This window comes from Chelonoidis abingdonii, chromosome 8 (assembly GCF_003597395.2).
Source record: "Chelonoidis abingdonii isolate Lonesome George chromosome 8, CheloAbing_2.0, whole genome shotgun sequence".
Classification (NCBI taxonomy): Eukaryota; Metazoa; Chordata; order Testudines; family Testudinidae; genus Chelonoidis; species Chelonoidis abingdonii.
The window spans coordinates 56,857,595-56,875,686 of record NC_133776.1 but is presented as its reverse complement, the minus strand read 5'-3'; the positions used below and the strand labels follow the sequence as shown (position 1 = coordinate 56,875,686).

The following is an 18,092-nucleotide window of genomic DNA, read 5'->3' as shown; positions in this document are numbered from 1 at the left end:
ACGTTCCAAACCCCTAATCATTCTAGTTCCCCTTTTCTGAACTTTTTCTAATGCCAGTATAACTTTTTTGAGATGAGGAGACCACATCTGAATGCAGTTTTCAAGATGTGGGCACACCATGGATTTATATCAGGGGAATAAGATATTCTCTGTCTGATTCTCTCACTCTTTTTTAATGATTCCTAACACCCTGTTTGTTTTTTGACTGCTCCTGCACACTCTGTGGATGTCTTCAGAGAACTATCCATGATGACTCCAAGATCTCCTTCCTGATTAGTTGTAGCTAAGCTGTAGGTCAGCTGGAGCTATTTAGGGCTCCATTACCACACTGCATTGCTTTCTGAACTGTTCCTCCCCTGAGCCTGTCTGGCTGTACAACCTGGCTTCGCTCTGCCTTTGTGGTGAAATAGCAGAATGGAACAAAAGCCTCTTATGCAGATCAAATCCTCTTACTTGAGTCTGTTTCTATGTGAGGGACAGGAGTGCTGGACTCTGCCGGCACTATCTCCCCCATGCCACCCTCCGTCTCAGGGCAGCTGTGGCTTGAGCTGCCATCTGAGATAAGGGCACCAGTGCAGTTGATGCATGGTCTCTAACTCAGAGACATCAAATTGTAAATAGAGAAGCAAAACAGAGGAAATAAAGCCTCTCTGATGAGGTGCAGAGATCATGACTTGCTCAAGACAACTGAACCCAGCTCACCTAGATCCCAGGCCACATGCTGCTGTGCTCCTAGTTTGGGAGCTGGGCACAGGCCATGGGGTTGTGGGTAGCCACCTACCAGCTCCACTCTCTTATTGGGAGTTGGGTCAGGGCCACTAAACCAGCACCACAAACACACTCCTTTCTTTTGGCAAGCGCTGGCTCACCTCAGCCTGAAATCAACCTCCTCGTGCAGATGGGAATGGGTGTTAGAAACTGATCCTCCTCTAGCCTCTGCAGACATCACTGCTTCTTTGGACAAGTGGGACTACAGTCAGCTGCCCTTTGCCTGGAATCTCAGCTAAGTGTGGGGCAATGAGGTCTGCTTCCCTCCTTCCTATGTCCGTGCCATTCCTGCACAGCCTACTCTCTGGTGTGGATTATGCTCCTTCATCTGTTATTCCCTGACAAATACCCTACCAAAATAAAGGTGCCAGTGTCTACTTGAGTCCCTATGGCCAGCACCATAATGTACCCAGCCCAGCAGTTGCTTTGAAGCTAATCCCAGATCAAGGCCTAAGCAAAATGTGCAGCAAGGCACAAATGAGCAATGACCTTTTAAAGGTGCCCTGGGGTTTCCGGGAAGTTCTTGGGAGTAAAATTGACCCAACTAGATAAAATACCAAGCACTTGAGTCAAGGCTACTCAGGACCTGCTGTCAGTAACACTTTTACCTGTCTCTCGATGCCAGGAGGCCATGGGAGGGACATGGTTGCCCAGACAGCCACAAGAGAGCAGCAGGCTGGGAAATGTTGAAAAATTCTCCCTCAGTCCCGCTTGGGATGACTGTATGTCACTGCAAATCTCATTGTGGTGGCTACTGCCTGGGCCCGTCACTCTCTGTTTGGTGGGGGTGGAGGGGGTGGGTGGGACAGGTAACTCTCCTGGGGCTGTTTCTCTCTCTTTGAAAATACAGCAAACAGACCTTCATCTTGACCACCCGCTGGCAAAGCAGCTAGGATGTCAGTATGAGATCTGCACCTCCACTGATCCTCTTTTGCTACTGTTGAGCTCACACAGCATGTACTTGGCTGTCTTGCGAGCTCCATCTTTCCCAGCCTGGACTTGGACCAGCAGTGCTGGAGTCTTAAACTGAAAGCTGTTTCATGAGCTGGGGTCCTGCCATGTTACAATTTGCTTTGGATGAGGTACACTAGCTTCCCCAAGTTGCTTTCAGGTTCCTATTCCCAATGGGGTAACTGTGGTAGAAGGGGCTGAAGTAGCCCATGCTGAATGCCTGGGAGTTGTATAGGCTTTGTGCTGTGTTGAACTGGGGCTGGAATGTGCGGTGCTAATGTTGTCCCAGAGCTCTTTTCCAGCCAGTCTATCAGAAAGCAACAGTGTTATGTAACAGGATCAGTGGCACTGCCCTGCACCAGGAAACTCTTCCTAGAGGGAATGTGTGGCAATGTCAAAAGCAGTGAGCTGTATATGGATGGGTAACTGTGTCTAATCAGAGCCCCAGCTGAGCAGGCTTCACTAGATTGCCTCATATGAATCGTGGAAGCTGGAGATGGAGAAGACCAGTGAGGTCATCCACTAAGTTTCCCTAGCAATGCAGACTTGCTCCCTTCCTCCAATAGACTTTCTGTAGTGTGTTGACCACTATAAAACAAAAGTCCCCAATGATGGGGCTTCCATCACTTCCTGTGGGAGACTATTCCGCAGCCAGCCCCGCCCCCCCTTCACTCTCTGGAGCTTTCATAGACATTCACCCTGCCAGTCTCAGGCTTTAATCCCATTAGTCCCAGTGTGCCACACTAAATTCCTACCGCTCTTGGGTGATTATGTCATCATCAAATGTCTGTGCTCCCTTCCCCCTTAGTGTATCTACACTGCACAGTTTAACCAGATGATTGACACTTGGGTTAGCCTAGCCAGAGCATGAGTGGCCCCACAGCAGAGCATTGTGGTATTCTCGCTGTTTCAGCATGTGGCTGTATGTCTGGGGCCATAGCCCATGGTTCTGTGCGCAGAGACATGCTAGGATTCTTCCCCAGCCAGTTCTGTTCATTGTAGGAGAACTTCTGTCCTGGGTGCAGGAGGGAGAGAGAGGAGATTGCAGGAGGGCAATGGAGGCCTGTCAGCACTTGAGCAATCTGGCCTACCTCCTTGAGCATGAGCTAAAGCACAGCTTGGCTCTTATGCCTATCTCCAGCTGTGCAAGCAAGCATGGGGTTCAACGCACACATAAGCATATGCAGGAGGGTTTTGTGTGTGGATGGTAGGGATGTTTGGGCCAAACACATCTATGAGCCTGGGCTAGGACTAAGGTGTAGACATAACCTTTCCTCTTCTCTGCATGGGTAAGGATAAGAGCTAGGCAAGTCAGCCCCTCTGGCTTTTGTTCTCTAGCTCATCCAGTATTTCTCTTATTGTGGTAAGAGGGTTCCTGGAACTGAACATAATATTCCAGGGGCATCCCCTTCAGAGCACAGAAGAGCTGTGATCTTTCTGCTTTGATAGGATGCTCTGAGGTATACAGCTGTCCTTTCATCCTGTGTTCTCCTTCAGCATTGATACTTTCCAGGATTTTCTCTCCTGTAGCATTGGCCTCAAGTACCCAGCCTAAGCCATGTTGATTTCAATAAAATTCTGGCATGAATACAAACTCCGCAATGTGACTTGGTGTTGGACAATTGAGGACGACTTGGGGGAGTAAGTGCTTGCTCAAGTGAGTAGGGTTGCCCAGTTAGGTCCCTCATATATGTCAAACTTTCCTGCAGGATTACTGGATGGAGTGTCTTGCTGCTTTGTCATTTAATTCTCCAAATGAACTAAAATATCAAATCACTGACTTTGTCCATGTGGTACCATCTTCTAAAAGCAGTCACTGATATACCTTAGGGGTCTTGGCTGTGCGGGTGGAAAGGAGAGAGTGTCAAGGGCATGCAGAGGAACTGAATTTACTCTTTGGATGGCTTTTAGCATTATTTTGGAGGAACTTCTCTCTGCTCTCACCTCCTCATATTGTCACAATATCTTCCCTGCATAATCTTTCCTGCTGAGGGGAAAGGCTAGAGACTGCTACTTGTTCAGTTATGGACCTGATCAGAACCCCACTGATGTCAGTGGAAGCCTTTCCCTACAGCTGCATCTGCTCAAATATTTGTGTACAAAGGTGCCTTCTGTTGGGATCTAGGACAATCAACCTAAATGGGACTAGCTATGTGTGCATGTGCAAGGCAGCTGCCATACCATCCCACACTGCAGCCAGTGCTGAACCCAAACTCCTCCAACAGTGTCTAAAGCCCATATCTCTCACCATGAATAGTCACAACCATGTCCCACTTCTCTGTCTGAAGGCGCAAAGGAAATCTCAAAGCTGGGTCTGTGCCTTTTTGGGTTTTTTTGCTGCTTTATGATGAAGGCCTAACTGTGATACCTTAAAGATCAGAACTGTTAAATCTGGTCTTCCCTGGTTTTGCTGGAGATCTTTTAGCTATGTATCGTGAGCTTTCACACACCTGATCTGAGAGGGCAGAGGTGTTGAATCTTTAGCAAAGGCCATCTTTCATAGACTGTAAGGGACCATTATGATCATCAAGTGCTCATTGTGGAAAGTCAGAGGAGGTCTCCAAAAAACATACAAACTAAGTTTTAAGCATGACTAAAACTTCTGTTCCTTCAGTTGTCCAGTTTTCCCTTGCTCATCTCTGATACCATAACTTCACTAGCTCTACAGGTCACCAGTCTACCCTGGTGATTAAGATCTGAATTTTGGAGGTAAAATAACAAGCAGAAAGGGACAACCCTTGCATAGTTACCTTGTACACTTTTTAGAGGCACAAGAACAATATTCTCCCCCTTTTTAGCTTTGTTTAAAACAAAACAACCCTGTTCAATCAGGTTAGACTGGCTATGATAATTTTCTCTATCTGACCCTGTAGAGAGGCAACAACTCACTGGCATGGCACCTCCTGCTGATCATCCTGGGAATTAGCACTCCAGCTTCAGAGCACACTTTGCTGGAGGATGTCCCACTTGTCCCTCCCAGACCCCAGTGCCCCTTACCTTGGGGTTCTGCCCTCTGCAGTACCCCCAGTCTCTGGGTCTTCCCTCCCAGGGGAACCCCCAACCCTCTAGCCCCACCTTGCCTCAGTGGCTACTGCCAGTCATCATCTAGCCCCCACTCACTGGGGTAGACTGCAGTCTACAAACCACTCAGCAGCAAGGGGTAGCAGGGGGTGTGTGGATCAGCTGCCTTTCCTAACTCTGGGCTGCACCTCTGCAACCCCAGTACCTGTTCTGGGCCTTTACCAAGGCCTGCAGCCTGGGGAGTTGCCAGGCTGGAGCTCCTCTACCCATCCCCAGCTTCTCTCAGCCTCAGATGCCCTGCTCAGCTCCTAGGCAGCCCAGTCCTTCTCTCTCCAGGAGGAGAGAAATATTTACTCAGCTTCTGGCTCACAGCCCTTTTATAGGGCCAGCTGTGCCCTGATTGGGGCATGGCCCCAGCTGTGGCTGCTTCCCCAATTAGTCTAGCATTTTTCTCAGCTGCAGCCCTTTCCAGGGCTGCTTTTAACCCCTCTTAGCCAGGGAGCGGGGTGAGTACCCTGCTATAGACCCTTAGCAAGGTTTTTCAAAGGACAGAACTAGCAATGCTTTTCACATGCATTATGTGCAAATAATTAATCCTTCTGTCCTGCAAGGGGAGTAGGCTTTTATCTGGATATATCACAAGGCGATCCCATTTGTCACTGGGGACAGAATCCCTGTTACTGATGGTCTCTGACATTTATGAATAGATTGAACACCCCTCCTCCTCCCCACCCACCCCCACCCCGCTGTCTCCCAACAGTAGGATTTGGGGCTCTCTGAGGTGATTCTGCCATACTGCCTCTCATTATGGAAGGTCCATGCCAAGATTAGGTAATTATAGAAGAGATGGCCCTGCTTTTGATGAGATAATAATTAGAATTTTCTAAGCCACAGTTTACCCCAAACCTAATATTGGACCAATATCCAATGGAACTAGGCACCAAGTTCTCCAGAGGCACCTTTAAAAATCCAAACCTTAGCTCCTCATGCTGACTGCCAAACAATCATCCCATGTGGGAAGGACAGCCCATCGGGTTGTGGGCTCTGGCATACCTATAAGATTAGCAATGTAATGGATTCAAGTTCAAGGTCTGTCCTCTTTTTTAATGTGCTCCATGGTCTGGGCCCAGGGTATCTAAGAGATCAATTAAAGCTCTGGGATGAAGACTGTGGTCAACAACTTTGCTTCTCTGGCCCCATGGAACTTTCTGCAATAAGGATACTTCTCATCTGTGCAGGATCCAGAGCTTTCCCAAGGGCAGTTCAAGACTGTAGCATTAACATCCCCAGGAACTAAGGACCATCCCAAACCTCCCCACCTTCTGCTCCAAGTGCAAGGAGCAGAGTCAGCAGTGTGTCCTTGTTGCCAAGAAGGCCAATGGCATATTGGTCTGTATTAGTAGAAGCATTGCCAGCAGATTGAGGAAAGTGATTATTCCTCTCTGTCTGGCACTGGTGAGGCCACACCTGGAGTACTGTATCCAGTTTTGGTCCCCCACTACAGAAGGGATGTGGATAAATAGGAGAGAGTCCAGCGGAGGGCAACAAAAATGATTAGGGGGCTTGGGCACATGACTTGCAAGGAGAGGTTGAAGGAACTGGTTTTATTTAGTCTGCAGAAGAGAAGAGGGAAGGGAGATTTGATAGCTGCCTTCAACTACCTGAAGGGGGGTTCCAAAGAGGGTGGAGCTAGGCTGTTCTCAGTGGTGGCAGATGACAGAACAAGAAGCAATGGTCTCAAGTTGCAGTGGGGGAGGTCTAGGTTGGATATTAGGAAACACTATTTCACTAGGAGTGTTTTTATTTTTTGTATTGGTTACCTAGGGAGGTGATGGAATCTCCATCCTTGGAGGTTTTTAAGACCCGGTTTGACAAAGCCCTGACTGGAATGTTTTAGTTAGTGTTGCTCCTGCTTTGAGCAGGGGGTTGGATTAGATGACCTCCTGAGGTCTCTCCCAACACTAATATTCTATGATTCTATTGCTTTGACCTGCCTCCTCTAATAGATATGTAGCAATGTGTATATATTTTAAGAATCCAAAACAAGACACTCCACTGCACACACTTTTCTGCTGAGGGAGAGGATGAGAGAACAAACAGATAGCTGATGTTAATCACGTTGCTTAATTCCCTAGTGGAAGGCACTCAGGGCTTGTCTTTACTTGAAACACTACAGTCACAGCTGTAGTGCATCAACGTAGACACTAGAAACATTGATGGGAGGGGTTCTTTCACCAGTGTAGGAAATCCACCTCCCTGAGAGGAGGTAGGTAGATGAAGAATTCTTCTGTCAATCCTTCTGTCAACCTAGCACTGTCTAAATTGGGGGTTAGGTTGGCTTCATTATGCCACTCTGAGGTGTGGATTTTTCACACGCCTGAGCAATGTACCTGTGTTGATCTAACTTTTTGGTATAGACCATGCCTCAGATACTAGTGATGAGGGTGGCATAAGAACCTATAGAGAATTAGAATCTCAGCACTCCTGGCCAAGACAAAGCTGTGAGACTTCAACTGGAATAAAAACACTTTCTTACCAGCCCATCTATCTGAATCTGATACACAATGGTTTCATATATACATTAAAGGGGATAGTCCTGTTTTTATTTCATAGCTGGCTTGGCATAACCGTGTGTTAATTTTACAAAGGAAACTGCTTTCATGTGTCTATCTGAGTTGTGGGCTATCCACCTGAGGTGTTTCCTGTTAACGGTCTGTGCACTCTGTGATCCCTCTGAGAATTACCATGTAATAGTTTATCTAACACGATTGCCTCTGTCTTACAAGGGGAAGCTTCCCCGTTATCTCCTAATATCAGACAGAGCACAGCAAGTTATTCCTGGACAGGTCTTGGAACAGTAGCGTAAGCGTACAGCACACTTTCAGTAGGATTTTGATGTGGGCATTGAACGTTTTTGTTTTATTGAAATTATGGTAATTTTGTCTTCCCACCCTTCCAACAAACCTGAACATGGCTAAACCATCTGTATTCTGCAATTATCAATAAACAAGTACGTTTTTCTTGGTTGGCTGGCAGTGAATATTATTAGTTAACTCTTCCGTTTACAAGGCTGCAGCACCATAGTATTTGAGCATCTCTCAAACAATGAATTTATCCTAAATAGGTGCTACAGGGTTGGAACTTTTAGCCAAGTTATACAGCTGAGGCATAGCATGGCTAAGTAACTTGTCCAGGGTCAGACCAAGGGTGAACAGATATCCCAATTTTGTAGGGACAGTCCCTATATTTGAAGCTTTTTTTTTTATATGGGCTCCTATTATCCCCCACCCCAGTCCTGATTTTTCATACTTGCTATCTGGTCACCCTAGTCAGACCAGAAGTTTGGAAGAAGCAGGAATCAAACCAAGATCTCCAGTCCCAGTCCACTGGTTTAGTCACAAGCCCATCTTTACACTGATAATGTCTCGTCACAAGACTAATCAGGATTTTTTTAAGATGCTGCTTTTTTATTCCTTATGTGAAAGGGCACAGATTGCAATGGCCTCTGGCTTCTTCAGTGTATCTTTAATTGACAGCAAGGCAACCTGGGGTGAAATCAGCTCTGAAGAAGAGCAGGCTAGGTCAGCCATTCATCCAGTTTTAAGACCGATGGTCCTGTTTTTAAATGGTTTGTCCCTTGTCTGGTGCTGAAACTAAACTAGATGCAGTTTTGTCTGGTATGAGGGCAGAGGCACCAAAACTGGGAGGGACAGAAGTCCATGGCTCCCCCACTTTTTAACATGGGTATAGTTTGGGGAATAGGGGGCTGCATTGCCCCCCCAAAATACAAGTCTTGGGCAGGCATGGAATGGTGCAGGTAGGGGCTGCACTTCATGGCAGGGGAGCTAATAAAGTGATAAGCTCCCCTGCTGCAAAGTGCAACCCTTACCTGCAGTGCCAGAGGTAACACCCCTGAGCGACATAATTATTATGACTGAACCCCCTGTGTAGACAGCACTATGTCAACAGCAGAGCTTCTTTGATAGACATAGCTACCACCAGTCGGGGAGGTAGATTAACTGCTGACGGGAGAGCTCTCACCCATCAACATTGAGTGTCTTCATTAAAGTGTTACAGCAGTGCAGCTCCATCGGTGTTCTTCCACCCGAGGTTCCGCCCCCTGGCCAGGCCAGAAGTTGGGCTGTGGTAAGACCCATCCAGCAGGGCTACTCAAGGAGAACCGGGGGCAAGCGGGGCAATTTGCCTAAGGCCCCAGGTCCCACGAGGGCCCCCACGAGAATATAGTATTCTATAGTATTGCAACTCTTTTTATAGAAGGGGCCCCCAAAATTGCTTTGCCCCAGACCCCCTGAATCCTCTGGGTGGCCCTGCCATCCAGGGAGCCTAGGCTGCTGTGGGGAGCCCCTGACTCTCCACCTGTCCATGAGCAGCCCCTGGCATGTGTCCCCACCTGGAAGAGGAGGAGCAAGGGTGGGGCCATGGAGGGGACAGGGTCACAGAGGGAGACGGGGCCTTGTGGGTCCCCCCCATGGAGGTTCCGGTGCTCTTGGGCTGGGGATGCCATTTTGAAAACCATCCCTGCTGTTGTGACCTAGCAGGGGTGAGGAACCCATTTTGAAGAACGTGCCAGGTAGGGTTACCACCTTTGAAATGCAAAAAAACTGGCAAGCCTGCCCCATAAAAGACAAGCCTGCCACAACCTGAATCCCCAACCTCAAGATAACTCCGCAACTCCCCTCCAACAGCCACTTATAGTATCTAGAGCGAGAACACCTATGCTGTTGGTAGGTAACATCTTAGATCTCTTCACTTTCACGTAACTCAAACCCTCTCTTCACTCTCATGTGACTCAAACCCTCGCTTACCCTCAAACGGTGCACGTTCATGTTGGTAGGCAGACAGCTGCTGTATTTTCAACAGTTTTCTCTGTTGTCTCTTAAACTGTGGAAGTGGGAACTCTGCAGCATCTTTAGCTGGACACAGAAGCTTTTAACGTTAGATATCCCAGGGTATTATGATAATAATGCACATTTTTAGACCCAAGCAAAGAAAATAGCGGATTAAATTATTTTTCTGGCAACTGGCAAAGCCACAAGAATCCTAGCCAGGCCAGTCAAATACCAGCCAGGTGGTAACTCTAGGGCCAGCCTGTACCTGGTGGCATGACCTCGCACGTGTGCAGGAGGCCATTTTGAAGAGTATCTACCCCACCCCTGTGACTTTGCATGCATGTGTGTGGTCACGCTGGTGGGGATGGACCCATGCTGTTCCTGGCAGTATGGAATGTCTGGTAATCTGGGGATATGCAAGTGGGCACCCTAGAACAGGATTGTGCTAAAGTCCCACCAAAACTTTTATTTTTGGCATTTCAGCAGTGCCTAGGCCTTGTGCTGGTGCTCTGTGTGGGATGGATTCCTCTCCTACAGCTCAGGAAAGACATTCCCAGTTCTCCAATTAAATCCAAATACATAACTGTACCTCTTGCAATAATTTTCATTTCTGCAAAAATACCAATTGGAATTTCCCACACTGCTGGGACATGCAGTTGTCCCCAGTCAAACTTAATGTGCTCTCCTGCGGAACAACAGCTCTATTTGAGGTATCCTCCTGCCCTCGCAGACGTCTGCAATAGGGAAGTGCTCCTGAGGAACTACTAGACCACTTCAGGTGTCTGAGAGGCCTAGTCAGAATCCATAGCTGCTGCTAGAGGTCACTGCACATGAGGCTCGATCTCATGGCCTGTTCCTCTATCTGTAAGTCAGTGGCTGTTGCATGAATGCTCTTTTACCCAGACTTCCTAGTAAGGGAAATACAGCAAGGCAGTATATTTCAACAACACCGACTCCTTCCTCTGTAACTGTCCAGTGGGGTCTGCCTGAGACAGGGTTTCATTCACCTCAGCAGCCCATGGCAGTTTAAAGCTGACGTACAGTGTCTAGCTTGAACACTGCTGGTGTTTTCCTAGCTCCCTTGCTTGAGCTGTCAGATGTCCTGTTGCCACTGCCAAATCTCTTGCATCTTTGGCTTTGACTTGCAGCTTCTGGGAAGATACTGAATGGTTGGCATGACAGCCAGGGCTGGAATCAGTCTGATGGTAGCAGGAGGCTTGGCGGTTGGGAAGCCATATATGCTGGAGAAGGAAAACAAAAGAGCTTCCTGTTCATCACTGAGCAGAAGACTGGGAAGGAGACAGTGTGAGACCTGCAGAGATGGTGATGAGCCTTCTGTTAGAGCCTATAAATGGGATGGGGTGTGCTAGACAGCCTGGGAAGGCATAGGCTATGGGTCTGTACTGAAGTGGGAGACAGAGCAGGAGCTCTGGGCCTCTCTGTAAATAGGAGCTCTGGGAGAGGCAAGTCTATTGCAGTGGTGGATAAGGCTGGTTTGGGTAGGCCCATTAAAGAGTAGGCATGAGTGGCTGTGGGAATGTCCCTGAGCTGGAGCTGAGGAGGCTTAGGCAGGCTGCAGAAATGTGTGATGGAAGTGATCATGAGCACATCAGTTTGTACCTCACTTAGGGTGAGCATTTGCTTCCTTTTGGGGCCAAAGGGCAGAGCTTCCAGCAGCAGGAGGAAGACCCTCCTCACCCAGTCCCCAGTGCATATGGGTGAGGCTGCTCCTAAGACTGGCAGAGGTTTGGACCACAGCAGCCAGAAGCCAGCTGATAGCTGTTTAGCCTGCACCCTATTAAGTCTGAAGGTCACATGGACCTTGGGACAGGACTGAGGCCCACAAGGCAAAGTTTGGCTGATTGGGGTCTTTGTTTGTCTGGATTTCTCACTGGACTCTGTTTACCTGGGAAGGAGGGGACTTGATGGTTTGGCTGGCTTGCTAGACCAAACCAGAAGGGGACTATGGCTCAGAGGGGGGACAGACACAAGTTCACAATTAATGCCAGAAAGGCAGGTAGCCCTGTGATGGGACCTATTTAATTTGACCTCCCATTACAGAAGGTTTCAGGACAACTTTTGACCCTACCAGAGTTGAATGCTGGCATAACTCCAACATTGTCTGGTGGGGAGACTGCTGACAGCATTTTTATTAAAACACTTTAAAGCTCTCTGCTCCTTTCTGGGGTAGTGAGGGGTTCGTAACACTTCACCCCAAACATCAGACTCTCACAGATCAACTGCTGCTCAGCATTTTCTTCTCTTTTTCCGGTTAGGGAAACCTTGGCTGGAGGGTTCATAGACCCAAGAGTAGGGGAGATGTTGAATTAAGAGAAATCCCAGCAAATGTGGTCTAATCTTACTCTTGATTATGTTTATTTCATCAAGCTTTGGCTTCTTGGTCTGACCAGGAAGAAATGTCCTCTTTGCTCTGCCGTGTCTGGATTCAAACATTGCACAGGTAAGGCAATAAAAATTACTACAGCTTCCTTTCTGAGCTCTTTTCTATCTTAACTGATAGAGGACTTTTTTTAGAAGTGTTGAATTTGTGGACAGCTAAACACACTATTGTGATGTGTGTAGAGCTGCTGCTCTGACAAGAAAATAAACTGTGAATCCCATTGCATCAATGAACTTTCTCACTTCCTTAATTGAACCACTGAAGAAACCCAAAATTATAATATCTGTGTTCGTAGGCACAAAAATAAGGCTCCATTGTAACAAAGGGCCATATTCTTCCATCCTTACTCAAGCTGAGTAGAACTTTCTGCTGTGAATAGTTCCACTGAAATTCATGAAACAATATCAGAAGTAAGGTAATACTCAGTAAGGTAGTAATACTGAATCAGGATAGCCATAACTGGCCCCAAATTATTAAAATATTGGCTGGTGTAACCAACCTCACATGAGCCAACAGCAGTGATAGAAGCTGGGACCTACAGGCTAAAAGCATGAGCCCATACTACTTGAGCTAGAGGACTGAGGGCTTGTCTACACATGGAATTATTTCAGTATAGCCATTCCTGAATAACTTTATATGTGGATGCTTATTCCAGAATAAGAGTGCCTTCTTCCAGTTTAGTTTAAATCCACTTTCAACGTAGATTTAAACTTAACCAGAAAAAGGAACTCTTATTCTGGGATAAGCATCTACACGTGGAATATTCAGGAATAGCTTAACCCTGAGTCCCTTGCATGGAAGCAGGAACAGATTCATAAAGCTCTTGGGTGGACCAACCACGAGAAGAGGACAAAGACCCACACTCCTAATGTGGTTAGACTAGCACAGGCAAAACGCAATGACTTTATCTCTGTGTGGATGGTAACCGTTCCAGGAGCCATTTCTTCCATTCCTGGTCTTCCTTTTCTTTTCTGAGGTATCATTACTATATAAATGTTTTCTTTATACATTTCAAATGGCTAGAGCAGGCCTGTTTCAACTGAACAGTCTGTTACAGTATATTATTTATGGAAAGTAAAAATATTTGAAAAGGAAGATATCTCTTCTTGTCTGTTCTCTCTGCCTGGTTTGTAGGCTGTTTCATTACTTTGTAAAAATGTGTTTAAAACAAATTACAGGAAATATGTAAAAAGAAATGCACCACAGACAATCACTCTCTTAACTAAATTACTGTTAGCCTAAAGATTGTTTATCAAATTATGTTTCTTATGCTGATAAGAACCCTTTCATGTCTACCTGTGGTTTGAATGTGACCCTGGCTAGAGGTTGGTGGTGACAAAACATGACTACCACCTGACAGCTAGTCAATGGCCTTCGGGAAATGAGCAAGTGCTCTCATCTACTTCCTAGTGAACATTTGTCAGGATTTGCCAGGTCACCGCTTCCTGCAGGTACCATTGGCCAGGACCAGCGAACAACGGCCACTGGGAGCTGTGAGTGGCCGTACCTGCGGACACTCAGGTAAACAAAGTGTATCATGGCCCGCCAGGGGCTTAACCTGAACAAGCCGTGAACCAAGTTTGGGAACCCCTGATCTAGATAATACTTTGTCCTACCTCAGTGCAATGGCCTGTACTAGATGACCTATCGAGGTCCCTTCCCGTCCTACATTTCTGTGATTCTATGAGGAAAAGTTTAAAAAAAACTGGGCAAAGTCGGGTTTTCTAAATCTTTGATAATTTTTTGTTGCTCTCCTCTGGACTCTCCAATTTATCCACATCTCTCCTGTATGCCACTGTATGCCAGCTGAGGCCTGACTAGTGCCAAATAAAGCAGGAGAGTTACCTCCCATGTCTTACATATAACAATCCTGACAATACACCTCAGAATGACATTGGCCTTTCGCAACTGCATCATATTGTTGACTCATATTCAATTTGTGATCCACTATAACCCCCAAATCTTTTACTACTCCCATTTTGTAACTGGGCATTTGATTTTTTTTCCTTCCACAGTGAAGTACTTAGTACTTATCTCTATTCAATTTCATCTCATTTATTTCAGACCAATTCTCTAACTTGTCAAGGTCGTCCTAAATTCTAATACTGTCCAAAATTCTTCCAACCCCTCCCAGTTTGGTGTACTTATAAACTTTCCAGATGACAATCTCCACTCCATTATCCAAGTTATTAATAAAAATACTTTATAGTACTGGGCCCAAGACAGACCCTGTGGGACCCTACTAGATACGCCCTCCCAGTCTGACAGCAAACCATCAATAACTACTCTTTGACTGTGGTCTTGCAACCAGCTGGGCACCCAACTTGTATTAATTTCATCTAGACCACATTTCCCTAATTTGCTCATGAGACTGTTATGTGAAACTATGGTCAATGTTGTAGCCATGTTGGTCCCAGGATATCAGAGAGACAAGGCGGGTGAGGTAATTTTTTTTATTGGACTGACTTCTATTGCTGTGAGAGAGAGAAGCTTTTGAGCGTCACAGAGCTCTTCTTCAGGTCCATGAAACTGTGTCCAGCCTTACTAAAATCAAGATATTGCGTCTACTACTACCTCCTCTCCCCACCATCCACTAGGCCAGTAATTCTTTTGAAGAAGGAAATTGGGTTGGTTTGTCATGACATGTTCTTGACAAATCCATTGTGGCAATTCCTTATCACCTTATTATCTTCCAGGTGCTTACAATTGATTTTTAAATAATTTATTCCAGTATCTTTCCAGGTATTGAAGTTAGGCTGACTGGTCTATAATTCCCCAGGTCCTCTTCGTTCTTCTTTTTAAAGATGGGTACTATGCTTGCCTTTCTCCAGTACTCTGGGTCCTCACCCATCCTCTATGTAGTCTCAAAGATTATTGCTCATGGTTCAGAAATTGCTTCAGCTAGTTTCATAAGTAGTAACTAGTAGGAAGAATTTCTTTAGGCCTTGCTGACTTGACTACATCCCACTTATCTAACTATTCTTTAACCTGTTCTCCATGGCCGACTCCAGTTTTTTTGCAGCTCCAAGCAAATAAAAAGGGGCCAGAGTGTCGCTGCCGAAGCGAAAAAAAAAAGTGCTGCCCCTTGAAAAGTGCCGCCCCAAGCACATGCTTGGAACTCTAGTGCCTAGAACCGGTCCTGCAGTTCTCTTCCTATTTTGGCTTGTGTTCCTTCCCCCTTGTTGTTAATATTAATTATGGAAGCTGATGATACACAGCACCTTGGGCAAGGGACTCAGCACCTTGGTGGATTGGGTCCTGAATAAAGATGGAAAATTACCATCTCCTCCTCAGGAGGCCCCTCCAACTTAAGGTGTAGGCCCGATGGTGAGGAAGTGTGGAATTCTCCATTGCTGTACCTGTTCTTTTGATAAATGGAACTGGTAACTCTGTGGCTCCTGGCATCAGCACTAATAACATGTGATAATTTGCCACAGAGCTGTATGTATTTCAGTTCTGCAGGATGTATCCAGTGGCACTGTCTTCATTCTCTTCTCCTCCATCACCCTTTCTATGATGAAAGGTGTGTGTCTGTCTACTGAAGTGGTATGCATTGCAATTTTCTCCCACAGAGAAATTTTGTTACCCTGTGTGGGTCCATGCCAGCTGTAGTTCTAAAAGGCAGTCTATGCTATATATGACTGAAGTGGTTAGCTACAAACATTTCTATATAGCAGTAATTTGGGATCTAAACCTGCTGCAGTTTAGGGCATGAGCAAGCTCTAAAACATGAAGACCTTTGAAGTCTGCAGGAGCCCTTACTTTAGATGTATGTTTTTTTGGGGCAGGAACGGTCTCTTTGTTCTGCATTTATACAGTGCAGCACAATGGGGTCCTGGGTCCGTGACTGGGTGCTAGGTGCTATCGCAATACAAATAATAAATAAGAATTCTGTGTGGACTTTTGATCAGGCCCTTGAAGAATGAAAGCAACAGTTCAGAAAACCTGAATATTTTGACGAAGCCCCATTAAACCATCACTTCCATTTACTGTGTCTTCTTGTCACTGACAATTAACAAAATACTTATATGTGAAGCAAGCTGCCTCCTCTCCCATCCAGTCCATTAACTTAGTGGTATCAGTCCAGAGTCTGTGACATCATAATTGCTTCCATAATGACAGGTGACGATTTCACAAACACTGGACTGAAGTATTGCTCAGTGAATCAGGAAGGAGGAGGCAGTTGCAAGAATGAGGGCATGTTTACAAACACATGCCTTGGTTACCAGCAAGCTCAGAGGAGCTGAGGAGCTAAGGGGCTAAGTTAATTAGTTTAATGGGGATCTCAATCAAACTAAAATATTAATGTTTGGCCAAACTAAAATTTCATGTTTGGCCAAACAAGTGTCTGTCCTCTAAACGTACAACTGCAGTGGGCAGAGGAGTGACTGAACCAGTCCTTTGCCTAATGGGAATGTTCACAATGCCAGTCTGATGCTCCAAAAGCTGAACCTTAAAACTCCAACTTCCCCCAGCAGAAACTGGCTTTTATTGTTGCATTCTCCCTAACCCAGGATACGTTCCACAGCAAGGGCATTGTTTCTGTTGGAATTGTCCTATAAGTTTGTGTATGTAAAAATGATTGTGTTGGGAACAACAGGCTAATATCAAAGAGAAGTCAGGGTAGTTCTTTGACTTACAATAATGGCTACAATGAATTTAAATGAGACTTCCATTGCTGAATGAAAAATTCAAAAATATAAGTGACCTCACTGGCTAGATAGGGACTTTTAACTATTAAGGCTGCAAGACACATTGTCCGAGGATAGGAACGTTGGATTTGAGGCTTGTAACTTGTCCTTGGCCCAACTCTTTGTACCAGTGTAGGGACTTGTGTGGTATGTGAGGTGATTTAGTTGGGGATTGGTCCTGCTTTGAGCAGGGGGTGGGACTAGATGATCTCCTGAGGTCCCTTCCAACCCTGAGATTCTATGATTCGTCAGTATTGTGGTGTTTCACCATTGAAATATCCAAGCTCAGTGAAGTGTATTAGGAACCTACCTTCAGCTTGAATTGTTAGCTTCTCTTGTAATCTGAGGCCAGCTGTCCATTCGGACTTTTGCCACAGAGCAATGTTGATTACTTCAATAGCAGCAGAGGTCCTAGTATACACATGCTTTTATGCCAGTGTAAGAGTGCTTATTTCACTCACCGAACTGGTGGAGTTTATAATGATAAAAGTATTTTCTTCCAGTATAAGCTGCATCTGTGCTAGGGTGGGGTTGACTGCATATTATGACCAGCAAACTTTTTCTAGTGTGGACTAGACCTATATGTGGCTATGTTTATCTCTTTCAAGGCCCTGTGTATCCTGTGGCAAACTAGTCTTAAATTCCACTGCAAGGGCCCTGAATACCAAGTGGTGTGCTCTGCTCTTGTGTGGCAGACTAGAAATTATGGTGCTGGTTCAATAAACTCAGATTCGCTATCTCTGTCTTGATATGAAATTTCAATTACTTTACACAGCCCTGACACCATCGCTTTTCAATGAGCCACAGATTATTGTATTTAACTCACAATGGCATTGCAGAAGCTGAAGAGGGTGCGAGAAGCTTGGACAGATGGATAGAGGACAGCTATGGCAGGCTTTTTTTTCTGAGGAGATGTGGACGGCATGTGGAGTAATTATATTAGCTGGCATTCTGGTTGAATGATCAGCTAAACAATATTGATGCTAAATCTTCACCTTCGTTTCAGAGCACCATTGCGTTAATGGGGACAATTTAAATTGTTTCAAGCTATCTGCAGATTCAAGAAGGCAACACTGGCTGTTATACTGATGCCATGAAGGCTAGAAACATGACTTTAAAAACTGCCATATATTCTGGACCACATTCTGCAACAATTAGTGGGCAGATGGTGGGTTCTGTGACCACAAAATCCTGGAATACATTAGGTCTTGGCCTAGATGTTATTGAGATATAAATCTCTTTTGGTGGATTCATTTTCAAGTTAAATGAAAGCTGATGGCCAAGAGCAAAAGCTCTGAGGGAATTTGTAAGCAAATGTGCCACAAGCACCAGTAGGAAGCGTTTTGTAATACGTCACTGGTTATGCTACTGTGTAATACTCGACCAGCTCCTATAAGCCCACTTCACTTT

The 18,092-nt window shown here is 45.8% G+C and overlaps 1 protein-coding gene across 1 annotated transcript in view; it reads right to left on the bottom strand.

Moving 5' to 3' along the window:
* Window positions 1-18,092, bottom strand: part of THAP4 (THAP domain containing 4) — a 142,573-nt gene that overhangs the window by 19,610 nt on the left and 104,871 nt on the right. The gene's annotated exons all lie outside the window — the stretch shown is intronic.